The sequence below is a fragment of the Salarias fasciatus genome, chromosome 23, assembly GCF_902148845.1.
Source record: "Salarias fasciatus chromosome 23, fSalaFa1.1, whole genome shotgun sequence".
Classification (NCBI taxonomy): Eukaryota; Metazoa; Chordata; class Actinopteri; order Blenniiformes; family Blenniidae; genus Salarias; species Salarias fasciatus.
The window spans coordinates 15,645,384-15,666,246 of NC_043766.1; the positions used below are offsets into that span (position 1 = coordinate 15,645,384).

Genomic DNA, 20,863 nt, shown 5'->3' on the forward strand with positions numbered 1-20,863 from the left:
GCCGGCCCAAGCTTCTGTTGGGCTCTATGCAAAATTTTAATTTGGGACCGACTCTCATTCCACATCTGAGCTTGACTTTTAGGAATGCTGGTGGGCTACATACAAATGTCGCACTCATCATCAGCATTATCAATTGTAGTTGTGTTATTTACGACATACTCCTTCAGGATGAAATTGAATTAGAGACCCACTGAACTTCCATCCGTCCGATTTCTTTACCACTCAGTCCATACAGGGTCACAGCGGCAGTATAGAGAGCAAAGAAGCTCAGACATGTCTGTCCCCTGCAACTTCCTGCAGCTCTGCTGGCGGGACCTCAAGCTGCTGCAAGACCAGACCACAGATATAATCTCTCCAGTGAGTCCTGAGCTGACCTCATGGCCTCCTCGCGGTCGGACATGCCTGTTAAACCTCTAATGGGAGGCAACCGGGAGGCATCCTAATCAGACAGCCGAACCACCGCTCAATGAGGAAGAGTTTCAGCTCAATTTTGAGTCCCTCCCAGATGACTGAACTCGTCGCTCTATCACGAGGAGTGATGCCCGTCACGCTGTGGAGAAAACTCATTTCAGCTGCTCGTGTCTGCGATCTCACTCTTTTGGTCGTGACCCAAAGTTCATGACCAGAGGTGAAGGTGGGGATGTAGACTGACCGCCTGTCCAAATCTGTGGCCGATCTCACCATCTCTCTTCCCATCACTCATGAGTAAGATCCTGACATATTTACATTCCTCCACCTGGGGAAGGTGCTCCCCTCTTCCTGGACAGGGTATGCCATCACGGACTCAGACTTTGAGGTGATTTTTTTCCCCCCCTCCAGTCAGTCATGAACTGTACAGACTTTACACTCCAAAAGTGCTTTTCCTCGAGCTTCATTCAAAATGACAGTAGTTTTATTATTTCTTTAAAATCTCAGGGATGGACAAAATGCATTTTGGAGAGTTACCTTGAATTTATAGATCACGTTTGTCCACATGTACATGACTTTTCTTATTTGTTCCTTTACTATACAGCTTTATGTGTATTTGCACATTTCCATCATATGGACAAGCAAAAAACTGAAGAGTTTTCTTGCCGATGAACGGCTAAACTGTTGAGTGTGACATCCATAAATGATTTTCTATAGCTTTGTGATGGAGGTTGCTGAAATGGTTTGTCATTCAAAGTGTGTACTGCAGGGGTAAAACTCCGAATCACACTTTGGAATACAAAATCAACCTCAGTCTATCTCAAATAGCGCATAGTAAAATAATAACACTACTACTACTACTACTACTACTACTACTACTACTACTACTACTAATAATAATAATAATAATAATAATAATAATAATTATTATTATTATTATTATTATTATTATTATTATTATTATTATAATTGAAAACATACCAAGCTTCAGTTGATAACCTCTTTTCAAGCCTCAGTTTTGACATTTTTGTCCTCGACCTTTGCTCTCTCAATGTGGAAAATTTGAAAAGATTATTGTGCCAGGCATGATAAAGTGACCACCTTTTTACACAGTAGCTGCAACATACAAAGAGAAAAACTTTGCCAAACTCCACAAACAAAATAGCAAAAGTAGACCAGAAAATCTATAGAAAATCAAGCTTGAATGAAAAAGCAAGAATTCCACCTTTATGAAAATACAACAACAAGGAGCAAACAAACCCACCATCACTTTTACCAGCTCTTTATGACTGATGATTACTTTGAAAAAGGTTGAAGCCATTCTTCTTCTTCTTCTTCTTCTTCTTCTTCTTCTTCTTCTTCTTCTTCTTCTTCTTCTTCTTATTATTATTCTTATTATTATTATTATTATTATTATTATCATTATTACATGCGAATCATTATTACATGCGAGTTGCAAAAACAAACTGAAGCATTCAAATATGAAAAAAAGGGAAATGTAGAACTGGTGTAAAATGACCAGAGATGTTTCCCCCCACCTTGCTAGAAATGCCATAAATGAACTGAGAAATTTAACCCATCCCATAGGAGCAGTCGGCAGCTACTGTGCACCCCCCAGGGAGCATTAGAGGGTTTAGGGGCCTTGCCTAAGGGCCCTCAGTGGTGGCAATTAGGGTGGGAACAAGTGGTGGCTTTCACTTTCCCTACTGTAATCTGTTGTCGGTGAAAGGATTTGAACCGACGACACTCTAGTTTCTTCACTGATCTCCTGGCCACCACTGCCTCGAGAATGATGATACAAGTTGATCACTTTGACTTGCATTATCAGGTGGATGTAAACATTTTTCTGTGATGGACTATGAAGGATGATTTAAAAATGGTAGTGAAATCCTGAAATGTTTGTCTTAATTCTGTCTGACCTGCACGTCTCAGCTGTACAAAATCTGTGCAAGTTTCAAGAGAACATGCCACCAGCCTCTACAAGTATATTAATGAAAAAACGAGCTGGTCAATGTGGGCCTGTGTTAGTGACAGGGCACAGATGTCCAGCGATTGTCAGGTCACTGTGAACCCACAGAGAAAAGAACAACGGAAAAGGAGGAGGTTAATGTGGAAATTGAGTGTCATTGTATTTCACCTTCATTAGCCAGAGTCACCACACGTTCTCACCCAGCACAAGTGTAGTTAACCACCTCAGCTGCTGCCTTACATAATGACAAAGTGCGGTAAAACGAGGAGAAATGAGGTGACACTCGCCTTGGGAGGGAGTGACTACCGCTGAATATCCTCCCCCATCAGTCATCCATTAGCCATTTTATCTCTGCTGCCACTGGCCACTGAAATGACAGCAACTCCGGCTGTCGCTTTCCCGTTGTCATTTAACCTCAAGGACTAAGGTTGGGGTAAAGTTGCAACAGTAAAAGATTTGTTGGAACAATGTGATACTTTTATTTGTGTTCAGACTTAACATATTTAAAGTTAAGATGCTGTCATGGTAGCTGATCAAACAACAGGGTTTCAAATCTTCCTTTGAGCATTTGAGGAGGTTTTTCTTTTCTCAGCTGCCTCTCTCAACCCAACACAAAGTATCTGTCTTAGTTGCCAGACTTACCTTTCTAGCTGGCTGCAGAACAAAGGTATTTTCCTATTTTCAGGCTCATTATGGATTGTGAAACTTTCTGGGAGGACTCTGAACAGACATAGTTAGGTAGGTGAAATGAGTGGAGGAAATAATGACTGCGATTTTGTGTTCGGAAGTCCTGGTGCAAAGCAATTTATTGTTACTACCATTTAACATCCGGCTCTAACTTGAATGTTGCAGAAGCAGGATAATCTCATAACTGTTTTAAACAATGCACAAACACCAATGCTTCTGGTGCTAAAGATGTTTGATATAAATCAGTTTCTATATACAATTCTTTACAATCGTTTTGTAAAAAAAATAAAAATAATAGGTTAAAAATGCATTTGCTGTGTGAAAAGATAAAAGTTGTCAATGAATTGCCTTTATGAACTGTGTTTTACTTACGTTTACAATTTACAATGGCAGTTTATTATTAGACTGTATAAATGTAATGTGCAAGTGAAAACCGGAACATTGATATTTGTAAAACACTTGGAATAAAAATGCAAAAGAATAATGTATGACTTCGAGAGATAACATTTAAATTTCTTTGCTCCCTAGATCTATTCTCAGTTTTGAACGCAGTGTTGAAAAGGTATCAATATTTGTCTGAATCGGCAGTACAAGCTTGTTCTTGTTTGTTTGTTTGCTTTGTTGGGAGAAAAAATTAAAGAAAGAATAAATGTGGTGAAGGTGTATAAAACAACAACTTGGTTTGATTTTCTAATTTCAGTTTGTACCAAGTTAAAGATGTTTCTTGACTGTAAAATATGTTTTTGCTGTTTCTGTGGATACCATGCTACTGTTATTGTCCTGAAGTCCTTGCCTTTGAGACTATTATAAAACTATTACATTTAAGTCTAACAGCAGATTGTCATGTTATTCAGATGAAGCTTGAAATCGTTTTTTGTTTCTTTTCTTTATGTTTTTGGTTGTTTAAAAAAAAGCTATTAAAAAAGGGAATAAAATAACTTTACACCGATATATTCATCCTTCTTTCTGTTGTTTTATTTAAAGACAGCCTTCCTTCTGTCAGCAGCTTCCAGCCAATGTGTCAGTGTACCTGGGAAAATACCATCATTATTAAAATGTGTCACTTTATGATCCGTGGATGCATGAGAAATATGAAGCTGTCAAATGCTACCATGAATTCTTTGACTGACCAATATTGAGATCCTGAAATCTCCCTCTCCAAACGCTCTTGTACATCACCATGAACATGATAGAGAGTTTTGAGGAAAGAAAAAGTTCACAGACTGAAAAAAAAAAAAAAAAAAAACAAAAAAAACAATAAAAATGTAAATCCATTAAGACAAATGTGAAAAAGACATGAATGAGATAAATGAATTAGGAAAGACAGAAACCAACAACTATGACAACAATAAAACAGGCATCAAGTCATTCAGATGGCATTGCGATTCGTGCAGACATGTTTAATGATGAGAGCCGGCTTTTCCTTTTTGTACATTTATTTATCCATTTTTATGGTGGAGCATTTTATTGCTCCAGCTGTTGTTTTCCATGTCATTTGTATTAAGGAATGAGGAAGCATGCTGTCCTATCATTTGAAACACTGACACCACCGTGATATATTATCCCTGTGAATAATTTGCAAAACATTCAATCTCTCCCTCTGTACAAAGCAGACTGATATAAACCTGTTCATTTAAGACGGCCCGTGGGATGCTCGGGACAGAATCTCTTTTAGCGGAGTTGCTGAAGGCTGTCGGCAGAGTCGGCTGCACCGGACTTGTTAGAGCGTCGTCATTAGTTGCTGATTTTACTTTACCAGAGATCTCTTTCTGGTGGCAAAGCTTTATCACCCACCAATATATAAATGCATTTTGTTTCACTTGCACCAGTCCTGTGCATCCTGAAACTGTAATAGGAGGTGTATTTCAAATTGACATGGTAATGTTTGTATGGACAGATATGCAGACCTCGTCCTCAAGCTGCTGGGTATGTTTTTTCTTTTATTTGCATTGCCGCATAGATAAATCACTTGGCACCTTTATAGTTTGCGCTACGGACTACAGAGAATTGCTTTTTCTGGAGAAATGCAGTACCTTTGTGTACATAGCCATGTCCTAGTCGATTTATCATCAGACAGTAATTCAAGTAATTAGGGCAGTGATAAATCTAATTTTTTTTTAAACGGTTCAGGGACAACTGGGCTATTGAATAGTGGTTTGAACTGTGTTTTATCCATAGTAGTTGCATTTGCACAGTGCAAAAGCCACTTATCCTTAGCCTTTTAACTTTTCATGCTGCTATGTGTGGCTTAGGCATGTCTTTTTTTAGTTTTAAATTTCACAGATTCCAGCTGTGATTTCAGTGCATAAGACATTTATTTGTGTGTCTTTACTGTAGCAAAAAAAAAAAAAAAAACAACTCAAGGGCTGTATCAAATGTTCCCTTTTTTCCTACTCGACATTTTGGAGGCAATTCGTAGATACAACAGTCCCGATCTCCTCTGAGGCGTGCCCCAGATGAAACAAAGCATACACCTCAATAGGTCTCCATGGGACTGGCGGCTATCTGACTGGCTCTTGGAAGATTGACAAGTGAGCATTATTTTTCACAGCAACGTGGCAGGCAGTCCCTTATGTGATATGAAGGCATGTGAAGGGCTGCTCTCTATCTTTCTTTCTATGTGTCTTTTCTTTTTTTTTCTAACACCTCTGCTATTCAAGCAGGCCTCTGAGCATTTAAATGATCAGAATTCTGCAGCATGGCTGTCTGCCCCCATGCTGTCAAATTTGGACGGATATGTTTCAGCAAGTGAGAGAGGTAGACATGGGCAATACACGTATACTACACAGAATTGTACACACTCACACACACACACACACACACACACACACACACACACACACACACACACACACACACACACACACTTGCCCACAAGTCCAGCGTCACTTCTCCAGACAGGCAAACGCCTCTCGGCATACCCGGCAGTTGAGCCGGGCAGAAAAGTGGAAAAATGTGCTCCTCAGTGGAGATGCAGTCAATCATACAGCTGTCCAAAACCAGCAGCTATCTGTTCAGTTAGAGACTAGAGGGCAAAAGGCCAGACTTTTTTTTTTTTTCTTGAACTTTCAGACAGTCATCAACCATGAATCTGGAGTGAACAGTCTTTTATCAGTAAGTGTTTCACGGAATATAATATCCCTCAATAGTGTCCATTTAAAACATTTCATATGTATAGTGTTCATGGGGTTTGTGCATTGATGTGGTGCTTTAATCATGTGGGGATTAGTTGAGAAAAGCAGAAAAGCTAAAAGCTATAACACAACATATTGTTTGGCAAACATAAGAGAGTGCTCAAGATTTAGGAGCGTTGTGATTTATGTGAGTCATCTTTCCAGCACAAATTCCCCATATCTATTTTATTAATTATTCTATATTTAGATTACTGCTATTTCTTCCTCAGTTATTAATTTGCTGTTATGTTTTCTTTTTTTCTTTTTTTTTTTGTAAACGTAGCAGTTGAAGTGCTCGAGAAATAAAGTTATCGCATATTGTGTCAGTAAACCTCCTCAGGAACATATGTTACTGTACACAAAATTAGATGGTCAATTGTATCCTCAAACCCAACTGTCTGATTATACCTTACAGCCATATGACACAAAACAAGGCAAATATGTACATGAATCCTAACTGGTAGCATTTGGATATTGCTGAGCACAGATGTCACTGTCAACACAGTCTGATTAAAGCTGATAAGAAAATAAATAAGCCACAGGCAGTCATTGTTATTGACAACACCATAGTGTGCCTCAAGTGAGCCAGAGCTTGCCAGTTTTCTTGCGGAAAAAAAAGGAAAAAGAAAAAGCACAATTTAGTCAGGAAGGCTAGATCTGTCTATGTGCCTGCCTGCTGGCACTAAGGGGAATATGGTTTCCTCCCATGCTCTTATTGCTCTTCATTTGAATAAAACATGTTTATGTTACTATGCTAAGCAGTGGCATGCTCAGAAACTCATTTTAAGTGGTAATGATCTGTCTAGATGTAGAGTAAATAAGTCAGTGAAAAATTAACGTTGACAGAAAGCTGGACCATGACAATAGAGTTAGTGTCGACCTTTAGAGTGATGTAATTAAACAGGGAAAGCTAATGTCTTTTCTGTTTAACATGAATTACATTGTTTTTTAGTTTAAAAAAACTAATATTAGGAGGCCACTTCTGTCACTTGAGGCTGATTTATTCTATAAAGTAGTGAGCTTTTTTTTCTTCTAAGCCATAAAGAGTAACAGAGAGGACTCAGTGAAACCTACACTGACTGCATCTGCCTGCCTGCTCCTATATACAGCAGCCCGAACCGAAATGCCTTGTGAAAAGTCAATACCCTCACCAAGTGTTGGGCTGCTGCCAAAACTGATCGATCTGGAAATGTTATCGTTCAAGGGGTTTATCTTGAGACAACAAATTTTGTGTGTGTGTGGGGTTTTTTTCTAAGATTTTTTTTTTTTAAAAAAAGAAACTTAATTAAATCATCTTTATAATATCTTTGATTTGTGCCGGACCACAGAGTTGAATTTTACGAAATATAACACTGACCTCAGATGGTAGAGTGCAATTCAGTTCATTAGTAAGTCACTTTATGTGGTATCTCATGCATAATACTCCCAATTAGCATATTATCTGAAATATTGTAGTGGAGTTGAGGTGCAAATCTGATGTCAGGGAGCACTGCCACGCTTAAATTTGCTCCAAATGTAAGCTTGATCTTCTGCTGACCCTGTCAGCGGACAGGATGTTAATAAATTGCCACAGAGAAATCTCTCCAAATCTTGATATGAAGCTTTTGCTGGTCAGCAGAACATATGTCTGCTTAGGTTGAGAGATGTCAGAACCTGCCATCTATGCTGCTTGCAAACAGACTGGAAAAAATTGACATATTGGTCACAAATAGTTTCATCTGCCGGGTAAATCCAATATCCCTAGATATCTCAGGGAATCATCCGTTTCGCCACGTGCACAGGATTCTGAAGAGACCTTAGAGTCCTGAAGCAGGATATGTGAGCATTATGATGGCTATGATACACAACATTGACATTCTGAAAACGGTCCGTTCTTTAGGTTTTCACTGGGGTGAAATTGAACAAATCAAATACACTGTATCTGGACAGTAATCTAAATCCTCAGAGCCCTTTTCAAACTATTTGGATATGAGATGCACCACTAACTTTCAGCAGAAGTGCCTCCACATGTCACGCCATTATTTTTGACCCACTGAAACTGTCTAAAGGCATAGATTGGGTTTCATTTAGTGGAAGAGTTCAGTTTCACGGGTGAATTGCCTTTCTTTTCAAGTTTGGAAGTTAAAAATCACACCCCATTAATGGCTTGGTATTTGTGAGACTTAAATAAACATGGAGTACATTTTCATGCACAAGTCTAATTCAACCAAGTGTTAGATATCAAATCTATTGCAATGATTGTTGGCAGGGACTGGGATGGAGAACAGCTGTGTGCACCCCATGTGTGCCCAACGAGCAAGCAAAGTATGTGTGTAGGAAATATATGCAAACAGAAATTATTCTTTCACTGGTACAAATGTCCTTCACAGTGCTTAATTCACAGATAGCCTACAAAGGAAGCAAGGTCTGACATGACTAATCTTCTAATTTTCTGTCAAATACATCATGTGGGGCACATAGAGGAAGAAGTAAAGGAGTGAACAAAGGCATTCCAAAGGCAGTAGCATTAGTGTTGCATTGATGAGAGGCATGATTGTCTATTGTTTTGCCTATCAAAAGCCTAAGCACCGTCCAAGGCCACGCCGATCCATTCAGCATGCAGAAAAACATCTCTGCACAAGGTTGCGTACCATACGACTGTCCACACGTGTAATTCTGTGGATACAACACGGAGCGAGGGAGCAGCTGTGACGAGACAACTGAATTTAGAGGGAAAAAAAGAAGCAAAGGCCTGATTCCATAAAAAGTGCTGTTTTATATATTTTATTCGAGACTCTCAACTCTGAATACTTCCTTGTTAGAAGAAGATCAAAGCCTTGCTACTAATTAATATTGTTTTCAGAGGTACTTTACCTGGATGAGAGGCTGTATAATTGGAAATAATACTCATTCTGCATGGCGAACGAGAGTGGACATGAATTCAAAACATGTTGCATGATCGTGTTTACAGAGGAGTGGAAGGCATTTCTCTTTTAAATGTGTCATTTCAGAGTAGCATCTAAAATTTCTTTCAAAATGTGGTGTCATTAATTAGTCAATAAAGTAATGAGTGGGATTCCTTTTGCATCAATTATATGAAAATCCAGTCACACAGGGAGCAAACAAATAGTGTTCAGCTGAATCTTGCAGTGTGGTTCTCTCTGTCTCTGTCCATATATAATAGCATTCGTTGTCATGAATTAATGTAGGGATGACTAAAGATTTTTTTTTAATCATGATTAATCACATAATCAGGCTTGGGGCTTGTTTTCAGTTTGAAAACTGTATTTTTAACCTAGATATTGTATTAGGTTGGTCTACATAGCACTTTATTTTGAAAGAAAATCTAAAAAAGGTCAAAAATTAAATTCTTTCTCTATGTTTGAGTCCCAATCAAGATGCTCTGGTAAGAAATCAGTCGCTGCAGGAAGTCACAATGCTGCAACGTCAACAATTCCTTAAATTCAGCTTTTGAACTGATTGTTTGGACTGATGAATACTTTACATTGTAGGCTAAAAAGTGCCTTGAAATGCAAAACAGAATTCGAAAAATGTAATTCAAAGCCTGATTTATACAGACATGATAGACAAATAATTAATTAAGCATAATACAAATGTTCCCTTGAACAAATTAAGCCTAATGCATTAAATCATTAGATGAAATCATTAAATAAACCTACTGACACATATCAATAGATGTAGACAGATCTTTGATATTTACAGCTACGGTTTCCCATCATAACTGAGAAATCTGAATTCTTCGAATTAAATGAGCTTAATGTTTTGTTTGTTTTGTTTTTTTTTTTTTTGCAATTATGATCCGTCAGTAATTATCTTCTTTCAAATTCTAATGTTCTTTTATTTTCATTGCTTATGTTCTCAAAATCGCTGATCTTCAGTTTTGACAGCGCTGCTTTCGTCCAGTTGTCTTTCCTCCTGTGTTTTAACAGAGCCAATCAATCTCCACTACCTGCTCTTTAAGGATCATTGTAAAACAGTTATTCTGCTTTTCAGGGCCTGTGGTTACAGCCCCCGCCCCCACCACCACCTCATCCATTAGGCTGGTCAGAGCCTCTCCCATCAACCATCCACCACTCTGCTCTAAACAGCGGTTCTCTCCAACCATTCACGTTAGTATACAATGCTAATGAATATGTGACTATTAACAACTAAAAAATTTTCAAAATGGCTAGAAGTAGACAGCAATTTAAAATGTGTAGTTGTTTGAACTGTGATATCACTCCAATGTGCACAACTGTAGTTGTCAACTGAGTTGTTTACTTTTTACTCAGGTGAACACAGTACTCTTCTTGAAAACTAGTCTATTATATAAATTTTAAGTTATTGTATGCTATTTTATAGTTGAAAGTTTTTCATTTCATTTCACCAAGTAACCCCAACCCTGTGTACAGTGAAGCAAAGCACCGGCTTTGTTAAGAGAATGAAAATTATCTATGTAGATCAAAATTTTAGAAAGTGAATTAAGCATACTTTATAGTAATTTGTGATTTTAAAAGCATTAAAGTAATCCACATTTAACTTGCACTTAGGTTTGTCCTAGTAATTGAACATGTTTAAAGCAATTCTCTGTCACTACAAATGGCTTTTAAAATATTAAAATGATGTGAGAGTTTGTAATTCAATACTTCCACTATAGGGATAGGAATTTTTAGGATTAACATGGCTGCTAGATTTTCCTAACATACAAATCTTGACCTTTTTCACAATAAAGATGCTCTCCAACTGTGGAACATACAAATAGATAATATATAACCTAAAGACAACAAAAAGTTTCCCTTTGTGTCTATTTATTTATTTATTAACTTCTAAATGCTTTTATTGGAGTTCTCTCTTCCAGCATTTGATTTGAAAATCACATTTTACTTTCTACTGCAAGTTCACATTTATTTTCGTCAAACAAAACAATGTTTGAGAGGGCAGTAACAAATGGAACGACACGTTCAAACATCAGACAAAACAACCGGTATTCTTACTGCTTCAGTAGGCTTCCACACTGTTTTCTCATATGTCGGGGTTTTATTAACTTTACACCATTAATATGTGGTACGAACTTAATATGTGAACATTGCCTTGTTGGCTGTGGCATTCATTTTGGCAACTTGTGAAGCGAACTGTTATCAATTTATTATTTTTACTGCTGAAGGACACTGGCACCAACAAGACACCAACTGTCACAGGATTGCTTTTGTAGAAAACATTTAGGTACAAACCACAAACGAGTGACACAACCCCCCAACCATACATGGACACACACTAATACAGCAAAAAAAACAAAAAAAAACATACAAGACTCCACAGTGACAGGGCAGAGCAACTGATATTTTTTTCCAGTTGCCTTTAGTTGATAAGGAATCGCCTTGTGCCATATGCTGTGAGGAGACAGACATTGCTCACCTTCACTGTGTTATCTTGTGAGTCTTGTGTTCATATGGTGTCAGACTATTATGTGGCCAAGTCACTGAAAGAGGAACAGACGTGCTTAGTTTACAGTAGAACATGCTGGGCTTGCATGTACAGCATCAGTCTCTTCACTGTGATGAAAAGAAATTTACAGAGTGAACATGTATGGAGACAGTTGCTAATAGAACCTCTTTTTCTTGTTCTCTTTCCTCCACTCTTTCTTTGTCTCTCTCCACATGTGTGATATGTCAAAGTCTTATTTCCATGTTCTGGCGCCACTTCTACTCAAGGCAAACACAGGCCAGTATGTGTTGATGATTGTCAGTAGTGGCCATTTATCATCTGTCAAGCTTCTGTCCTCTGAGGAGGTAAATACAGCCAGTGAATTATGGTTGTTTTAGTCGGCAGACGGAATCCCACATGACAGGCAGCAGAAGGCCGTGACAAAATCGTTTATGAGGAAATAGTTTATCATGGCCATGGTAAACATTGTCCATCACGGATGAAAAGAGCAATGGATCTACTTCGACAGAGAGGAACTCAGACCGCCGCCATTCGGGAGCTGAAGTGGAGAAATGAAAGGTGTTATTCACTGTGATGAGGGATAAAACAACATAATCGTTACATTTCGCTTATGTCAATTGTTAAATGGTGGCTGTGTGAGAATATTGGTATATCTGTCTTGAAAATGGGGAGTAAAGTCCAGTAACTCTGCAAAGTCAGGATCAGCGGGACGGTCGAGGGTTTTACAGCTGTGCCTGTTATACATGGACTGTCGAGCAAACCTGACACTCTTAGAATTACTCATCTACTGTACATGGATGGATGAGTATACACATAAACACACTTATATATATATATATATATATATATATATATATATATATATATATATATATATATATATATTAATAAATAATAAAAAAAAATGATTTATTGAAAATATTTACAACCAGTAATAACATTTAGAGACAGTAAAACCATGGATATGCTGATGTTGATGTTGTAAATAAGCTAAGGTGCTGCAAAAGCAGAATGATAATGAATAAATAATAAAAACAAGGTAAAATGAATACTGGGCATGGAGTAAAATGATTGACAATCAAACCAATGTGCCAGTTAACAAGCAATTCAATAAAAGATTTAAACATATAAAACTGTTTGTTTGTTTGTTCACTAACAGGTATATTTTATGTTGTTACGTGTATATATACTTTGTAATATTGTCCATTATGAGCTTATTTTAGTGGGGAAACTGATGTGCCTCACATCACTTCAGTAAAGATATTCAACTACATTACACCTCAGGATTGCTAACAACGTACATAAACTTATATAGCATAATATTCTATGCATGTGTTTAGGCTGAATGTGCCACAATGTTCACACCTTGAGAATATGTATCGTCTGTTGTAGCAATTTCCATTACCATAACAATATCTTTAACAGCTGACTGTTCATCTCATCTATAGAAGACAAAATAAACACTCGATCTCGTTTTTGATGTAGAAACGTGAATAACTGTCAGGTTGCTTTTGTTTTTCTTTTCTTCTTATGGACAGACAACATTCATGACGGAAAGTGTTGGAGAGGTTCTGCCAGATTGGACGACGCACTGGAAAAACAGAAGCGAGGGGGCAGTGGGGCTGGTTCCACACCTCGTCCTGCTAAGTGGGCCAATAATTACCATTTTTGACCCCTGCTTTTCCTGACTGCGAGGCAGAGCTCTGACCACAGCTTCCTTTCTCCAGGAACCCTCAGGCGATCCAAGCAAATGGCCTGCCAACATATGGGGGGATATATGTACCTGAATTCCTCAAGTTTTATATATGCCTGCGCTCTGAATTAACACTAAATGCTGCAGGGTGCTTTTAATGACAGCACATCATACTTGTGGCTCAAGACGGGGAATTAGGATTTCCACTTGTCAGTCCTCGTAATCTGCCAGGTCAAATAGCTGGGCAGATGTTGAGTCCCTTAAACTGTTGCCAGCAACATCTGTATGCAGGGAGGTGGCTGTCATGCTTAGGCATGATATGGTGTGCACTAACAACCCCACGAAGATGCAGACTCGTCATTCACCCACTGAATCTCATGAAAAGTTGTGAAATGACAACACCCTGATAGATTTGTTTGTTTCTTTATTTCCTGTGAGGCACCAATTCAGAATATGTGGTCTTGGATCCAGTGGCTTAAAAATAATGACTCCTGCAGTCCTTCCTGTGCTCACCCAGTCATTTTGGCCTCAAAACATGACTCGTTGTGCCATTTGCTTTGAAAAACCACGAAAGTTGTATATTTCTATCCTGACAGTTGCTCTAATAGCGTGTTGTAAAATGGTGCACACACTGTCAAACTCTTGAAATGATATTTCAGATGAAGGAATCATTAATGATGAAGGAAGCTAATCAGCAGGTGACCCGTAAATGTCCAGGTATTGGGAGGCGTGTCTGTTTTGGCTAACAGCAAGTGTTCAGGCATCTCAACCACTTTAAATTCCATTTGTAGAATAGGACCAGTCATGCATTAAAGAATATCTTGTTATAGTTGCGATTGAAGTGTCTCCACTGAGAACTGCAACTGTCTAAATTGAAAATTAAAATAATTTCACAACCTATTTCACTCCATTTAGGACTTTTTATGATTATTTTGTCACATTAATTATTAATAATAGAAGGTAATTATTTATGATAAGACTACTACCCAGAAAAATAAACTTTTTTCTTGTCATGCCACTCCTATCTTTAGCCATAATGCGATGAATGCGCACACAAACTAATGCTGCATAACTAAGTGGTGCAAATGGTACTAATGGCATGGCTGCAGGATTATTTTTCTTTCTTTCTTTCTTTCTTTTTTTATATCAAACTGCGATCCAGCGGTACAAAATTTGTCATAGCTTCAAACAAACATATCTTCTCAGGTTGAATTTAGAGAAGCCATGCAAACATAACTAGGAGGGATACAGCTGTCTATGCTCAAAGAGGATCCAACCACTTTACTCTTTCATGAATGTTGGATTTTAACATTTTCACTTTGTTTTTTTCATTATCTAAAATCTTGTGAAATGCTCTTAAACACATTTCTCTCCTGAAATGCAATATGCTAGCTGTACTCTAGTGTCTAATTAAGTGACTTAAAGTTTATTTCACATAAAAAAAGTTAATCATGCCTTGTAAAGTTTTTGATGTTATTATTTTGTGCTTGCTGATATTACAGTTTGCTATCTCTGAGGGGAAAGCGAGCCCAGGCTATTGGACATGGTGTACTTGTTTGTTAAAGAAAAAAAAAAAAAAAACAAAAAAAACCTAATACCATTATGAAATCCCAGAAGCATATTTCCCTTTTCATTTCCTGAGCACAAAAAGTACTGAATAATACTAAATGAAAGACAAACATTGAAGAGGGCACTTACAGAACCAAACATCCATTTACTGGTGAATCTTCCAAAGTTACCAATAACCAAGGCTTTGTCAACACATAAGTTCCAATAAGTGAGAACAGCTTTTTTTTTTTGTTTTCCCTTGAACATCTTCTTAGCTCAGGATCTGTCTGTAAATTAAAACAAATCTACTTGTTTGTTTTCTGTAGTGTTGTGGGCTCACCTGAGAAAAATGGGTGGCTTGCTAATTTTTCTTTCATCTAAAATGAGCTTCAAAGTAACAGTCAGACTCTCTAAAAAGAAATGTCACGTGCCAACTTATATTTTGCTTTGGTAATCCTGTTTTTTACTTCAGAGTTTGTACTTGCTTATTGGTGCGCATGCAGTCAACACAATAAAGAAAACAAAGGGAAGTAAAGAGAAATACTGTTGAAGTGAGGTGGACCGATGAAACCCATTAGTGTCACCGCATAATTAAGACACAGAAGTAAGTGCCTCTCTTTCTTCTCCCTCCATTTGTTTGGAGTTTAATTTAAATAACACGCACTATAACACAACGTACAGAACACAAAGGGATTCGATGGCATCATTAGTAACAATATGAAAAAAATATACTGCTATAAAATCTAAATGAAAATCAAATGTATTCTGTAAGTGTGGAACTTTGCAAACCAGAGAGCAGATTAAAAACAATTCTAATAAATTAGCAGGTTAAGCTAATTATTTCCCTCTTCTTTATTGCCAATTGAAATAGCGTAGGTCATTGCTCTTACCTCCAGTAAGCACTAAGTTCTTTAGTTTTCCTTGATTCAGCGCTGCGGTGGCTTCACCAGGCTCACAGCCTGTTTTCACACTCCCTAAGGAGCAGCAGCTTCACAGAAACATTTTGTACTTTCTACTGCATTTTGCATCCAAATTTTGAATATGCACACAAAAGACAAGCCTAATGATGGCAACATTGGATGACGACTGAATTAAAAATGAACTTCCAGGTTTAAATATTACATGGGAAATGCGTGAATCAGGCTCCACTTGTGGATTTGTAACGATCAGTGCTCTGTATGTTCACTACTTATAAGGGGCTTTGCAATAATTTTCTTCTTTTTTTTTGTTTGTTTTTTGTTTTGTTTTATTTAAATTGTTGACATTTTGGCAACAACCCTAATGACACTCCAGCAATACCCTACTGAACTGTCTCTGCTCATCTCTGATTCCACATATATCTTGTTTTGATTTTAAAGTTTAAAAACAACATGAATAGATAAGTACATCATGTGAAAAAAAGATAAATACACATAGAAAAAAAAGGAAAAGTACATGGTTGCATCAGGCAACACAAAACTGTCATGATATCAAGATTGTTTCATTAAATGTTGAATAAATATAACATGATTACTGTTAATAACAATACAAGCCCAAACAAATGTTTTGCGGTAAAATAAAAAAAAAAAAAAAATCAAGTCCACAAACACAAAAATGAAATATGACACTGCGCCAGATACGACTCATGTGTCTTTTAAACTGTATTCCTCACCTAACAGTCTTTCACAGATTGTACACCAGACAACATTTCTTTTGGCAGAGAACAAGTAGCTGCTTTTTAAACTAAAAATGTAATTCAAATCTGGTCATTTATTGCCCAGTATTAGTTACACAAATTCTGGATCCTTTTAAGTTGTTTTTTAATCATCTACTAAGAACAAAAAGATTGAGTCTTGCTGAAACTTTCTTCCATAAATGTTTCAAATATAACTGATGCATATAAAACTTAAATTCAATCAAACAGTGCAATATATGAATTGTATTCAGATGATAGTGGATGGAGCTTTCACACATTAATTTAATAAGGAGATTTAGATTAAATGGAGGCCTGACATAGAAATTCATAAAAAAGAAACATTCTGCCAAATGAATTATTAACACAGGCACTTTGGCAATGGGCATTGGATCATTACTTGATTATCATTATTACAATCGCTTCACAGACTGAATAGAATTTGGCGGAAATGATTGATAAGAGCAAAAACATTTGATTTTGAAGAAACTTGGACTCATAGTAAAAACCATAATCAGGCATTTTGAACATGGGCTTCTTGATATATACCAAAGGTTTCTTCCTGTGAGGTAATGGTACAAAGGGAAATAAGGATAAACAACTTGCCAAAGTGGCTCAGTGTAATTTTCACATCATGAAAAGGTGCCGTGTGGTGTAAGCTCTTAGATTTGTCAACTACTAATCAGGACTGTTACAAAGGAATCCCTCTTGGTTTAGAGTTTATTTTTGGACAGTTATTTGATGATATGAAGTTGGAGGTTTAGTGTATGAAGCGCCAAAGCATTGACAGAGCGAGTATGTGGATGCTCATCATGCAATCAAAGGTTTTTCATCAGACTCCTCTCTGTAAACATTGGCATGTCTAAGCAAACCACACAGTGATTAAGAGGAGTCCGCAGTTTTCACTAAGACTTTCAACTTCTGCCAAAAGTTTCAGAATGATCAAGAGAGGCATGCTGTTTTCTTTCTCTATCTCGATAGATATTCATCATTTGATGAGTAAAATTAGCCCATTACCTCCGACGATCAACTTTTGCCTTGTGTTGTAATCCTTGCTTAATTAGTCACAGAGTGACAACAAGTCAAACTGATTTTGCAGCCTCTTTCTTTCCTAAATGAGTTCATAGCATGGGACTGTAAGTCCTTTGGTTTTATTCTCGGGATCATGTTTTGATGTGAGCTGTGTATTCTATGCGGTAGGCCAGATGAGGAGCACCATCTTGCACTTTGATTGAAATCTTTTTAAGCTCATACAAAAACGCACAATAAACACAACCTTCTGACCTGCTGTGGCTGGCTTCGCTTTTCCTGCCGACATTCAACAAAATTAATGTTAAAACCAGTTTAAAATGCTTATTTTAAAAAATGCTGAATTAAATTGTGCAGGTGAAGGCACATAAAAAAAAAAGAAAACGAAAAAAAGACCCTTGTAACTTGTTAATGCTTTTTTAAATGACAAGTAAAGTGGACTCTGGTTTAGTTTAGTAAAAGAGATCTTTACACAGAAAAACGCTGTTTCATGTAAGGTAATTTATATCAAATACACTTTGTTCAATTTGTTTCCCCCTGAATCTGCATGGACAATAAATAAACGGTGCTTATTTTAAATCATTATAGACAGCAAGAGTGCAAGTTCACAAGAGAGAAGCGGGGAAAACAAATCAAAGAAGAGTGTGTCAAGTATTTCTGTGTGTTTTTTAAATGAAAACAGAGTTCTACTAAACACAAATAGTTCTACTACACAAATAGCCAATTTCACTTTATTCTCTCAGCACGGGTAGGCACACTTGTGAGATTTATTTTCAGTTTGACATGTTTTAGGTTTGGAAACAGATGTCCTGTAAAATATCCCAGCATAATAAGATAAATGTCCTGGTCTTACACTAATGGCCTCCGAACCTGGTATGATGGGTGTCTTCATTAGTCAAGACCTTGTTGATGAAAGCTTAAGACCAGACTAAAAACGTTGCCGTTACAGTGGGAGGCCCATTTGTCTGATGAGGCCAACTGAGCCTCTGCCAGCACTGCTCTGGGAAGACATTTCAACAAATGGCTGCAGAAAAAAAAAAAAAAAAAAAGAAAGCCAGGTGGGATTTATGGTTGACAGCCTGGTCAAGTTTTAAAGGGAAGAAAAGAAGACAGATTTTCATCCATTTATGAAGAAATGGTGCTAAAGTTGTACTGTCAGCATGGAGAAGGTGAATTGATGGCAAGCTGCGATTCTTGGCTGGAAAAATGTTCACAGAAAGTGATCAATAGATCTTTGATAAGGCTTACCCCACCCTTGCATGTGGCAGCTCTTTCAAGCTGTGCATCGTACACATTGGTGTCATCAGGGTTACTCAACGGAGCGATTCATTCTGATTCTGTGAACTGGGCCCACTGTGATGTGAATTAAGGTACTGGATCTTATTACAACAAGAAAAGAAAAAAATAAAGACAATGAATCTATAAAGTCTCAGGAAACCTGTTTTTTCTTGTCAGTCAGCACATGTGTCAACTTTTCTAACAACCGGGCAGCATGTGACATTTCTTTCTTTGCTATATTTGTTTCTTGTTTTCTTTTTAATGTATTCTTACTAATTCAATACAGAGTGGGTCATTTTGAGAACAGTTAGTGTTTTAAATAAATACAATGCCTCCGAGGGCGATTTATCACATAAACTCTTACAGCACAGTCTCAGATATAACTTTGGAATAAGGTTGCTATAAAATACATGAAACATTACTTGAAATATTTTTTTTTCCATCTGGAAGTGTTTCCACATCAGGTTGCCAGAACCCCTTTTCCTTTCCAGTCCCAGCGTCTGTTTCTGATCATTTGATTAATTTAGCACAATTATTCACTACCCATACGTCAGAAAAAATTAGAGGACTGTGTTAAAAGAGTAGTCCTGTTATAAAACCTTTCCTCTTTTCTCATGTGGTAAAATGTGAAGTTCAGTGTTATGTGTACTTCTCACTATAATTTTGAGGGTTTTTTTTCTCACTTTCTCATAATCCCCAGAAATGTTTAAGTGCTATATCATCAGACAGGAGTTCACTCCCACTGCTGTGCATAAATAGCACCACAGGCCTCAGCCCTGAAACATTTCAGATGTTCAGGTCTCTCTGGAGTATTTAAATCCGGCTGAGATGACTGATGACCGCGGCTGCCAGAGAAGCCATACTGACATGTTCTTCTTGGTTAAAGCCTGAGTAGCAGCCCTTTGTAAAAGCAAAGATTTGGTAAATAAGTGCAGTGAAGCAGTGAAGATAAATTGTTCCCATCACCCAAATTAATTTATCTCCTCAGCCACTGATTTATTTAATTCCTTATCTTCAGAAGAGGGTATTATACCATTCTGTACAACCATAATGCATCTTTACAGCAATGATGCCCACCTGTTCCGTCAAGACTGTGCCCTCAGTTCTACTCATTACCTTCTGAGCATAGGGAAGAGCTGCTATTTCAGAATGTGTTAAGGCTATTTTTAAGCACCATTATGAGGTGATTTTTAGAGGAAAAAAAAACACCTCTAGCATGTATATTTTTTGAAAATAAATGGGACTCCAGTGAACATTCAGTTTGTGGTAAAGCTTTTTTTTTTTTTTTTTCATTTTTCCCTTTTTTAATTCTTTCTGGCTGAGAGACGATTTAATTTAGATGACAGCTGCATTTAGACTAAATTGACTTCTCTCGCTAAATAATGACCAAATTCTAGCTGGTCAGGCTTGTTTGCAGTGTTTGAAAACACATACCTCCTAGAAAGCCTCTAATCAGGTTTGCCACATTTGAATTAGAGACGGTGGTTTAGTGGCACAGTTCATATTGCTGTGACTGTTTTTTTTTTTTTTTTTTTTCCTTCCTGAGACACTTATTCAAATTGAATCACTTTAATTCATTTAACTGTCTGGCCACCAGTGAATGCGTGACATAAGTTGTTTCAATGAATTCTAGAAGATCTCAATTTAGCATGCACTATTTGTTCATTCACAGAGAAGTTAATTGGTTGTCAAATCAATACAACACCCATTGCTAAGCCAACTATTATTTCTGTTCCATTCAAAAATCTCAAGAAACTAAAATGTGGTCCAAGTAATCAGAAAAGGAAAAAAAAAAAAGTATTTGGGAAGTGGCTTTGGTGATATTACAAAAAGGCTTGTTTGTGGCAATTTAGCTTTGTTATGTGTTTGTCAGTTTGAGGCAACATGGTGGCCTTTTGAGAATAAATCATGATTAGACATAGCATTAGGTTGAGGAAGCAAGTAGCGATTACAGCATTTTTATCAAACCAAATATGAAACTT

At 37.3% G+C, this 20,863-nt stretch overlaps 1 long non-coding RNA gene across 1 annotated transcript; it reads left to right on the forward strand.

Moving 5' to 3' along the window:
* The first annotated feature begins 652 nt into the window (after positions 1–652).
* On the forward strand, positions 653–19,779 carry LOC115381678 (uncharacterized). The gene is made up of 3 exons (XR_003930440.1): positions 653–745; positions 2,817–2,824; positions 19,768–19,779. It is a non-coding gene; the product is annotated as an uncharacterized LOC115381678 (long non-coding RNA).
* Positions 19,780–20,863: the final 1,084 nt, after the last annotated feature.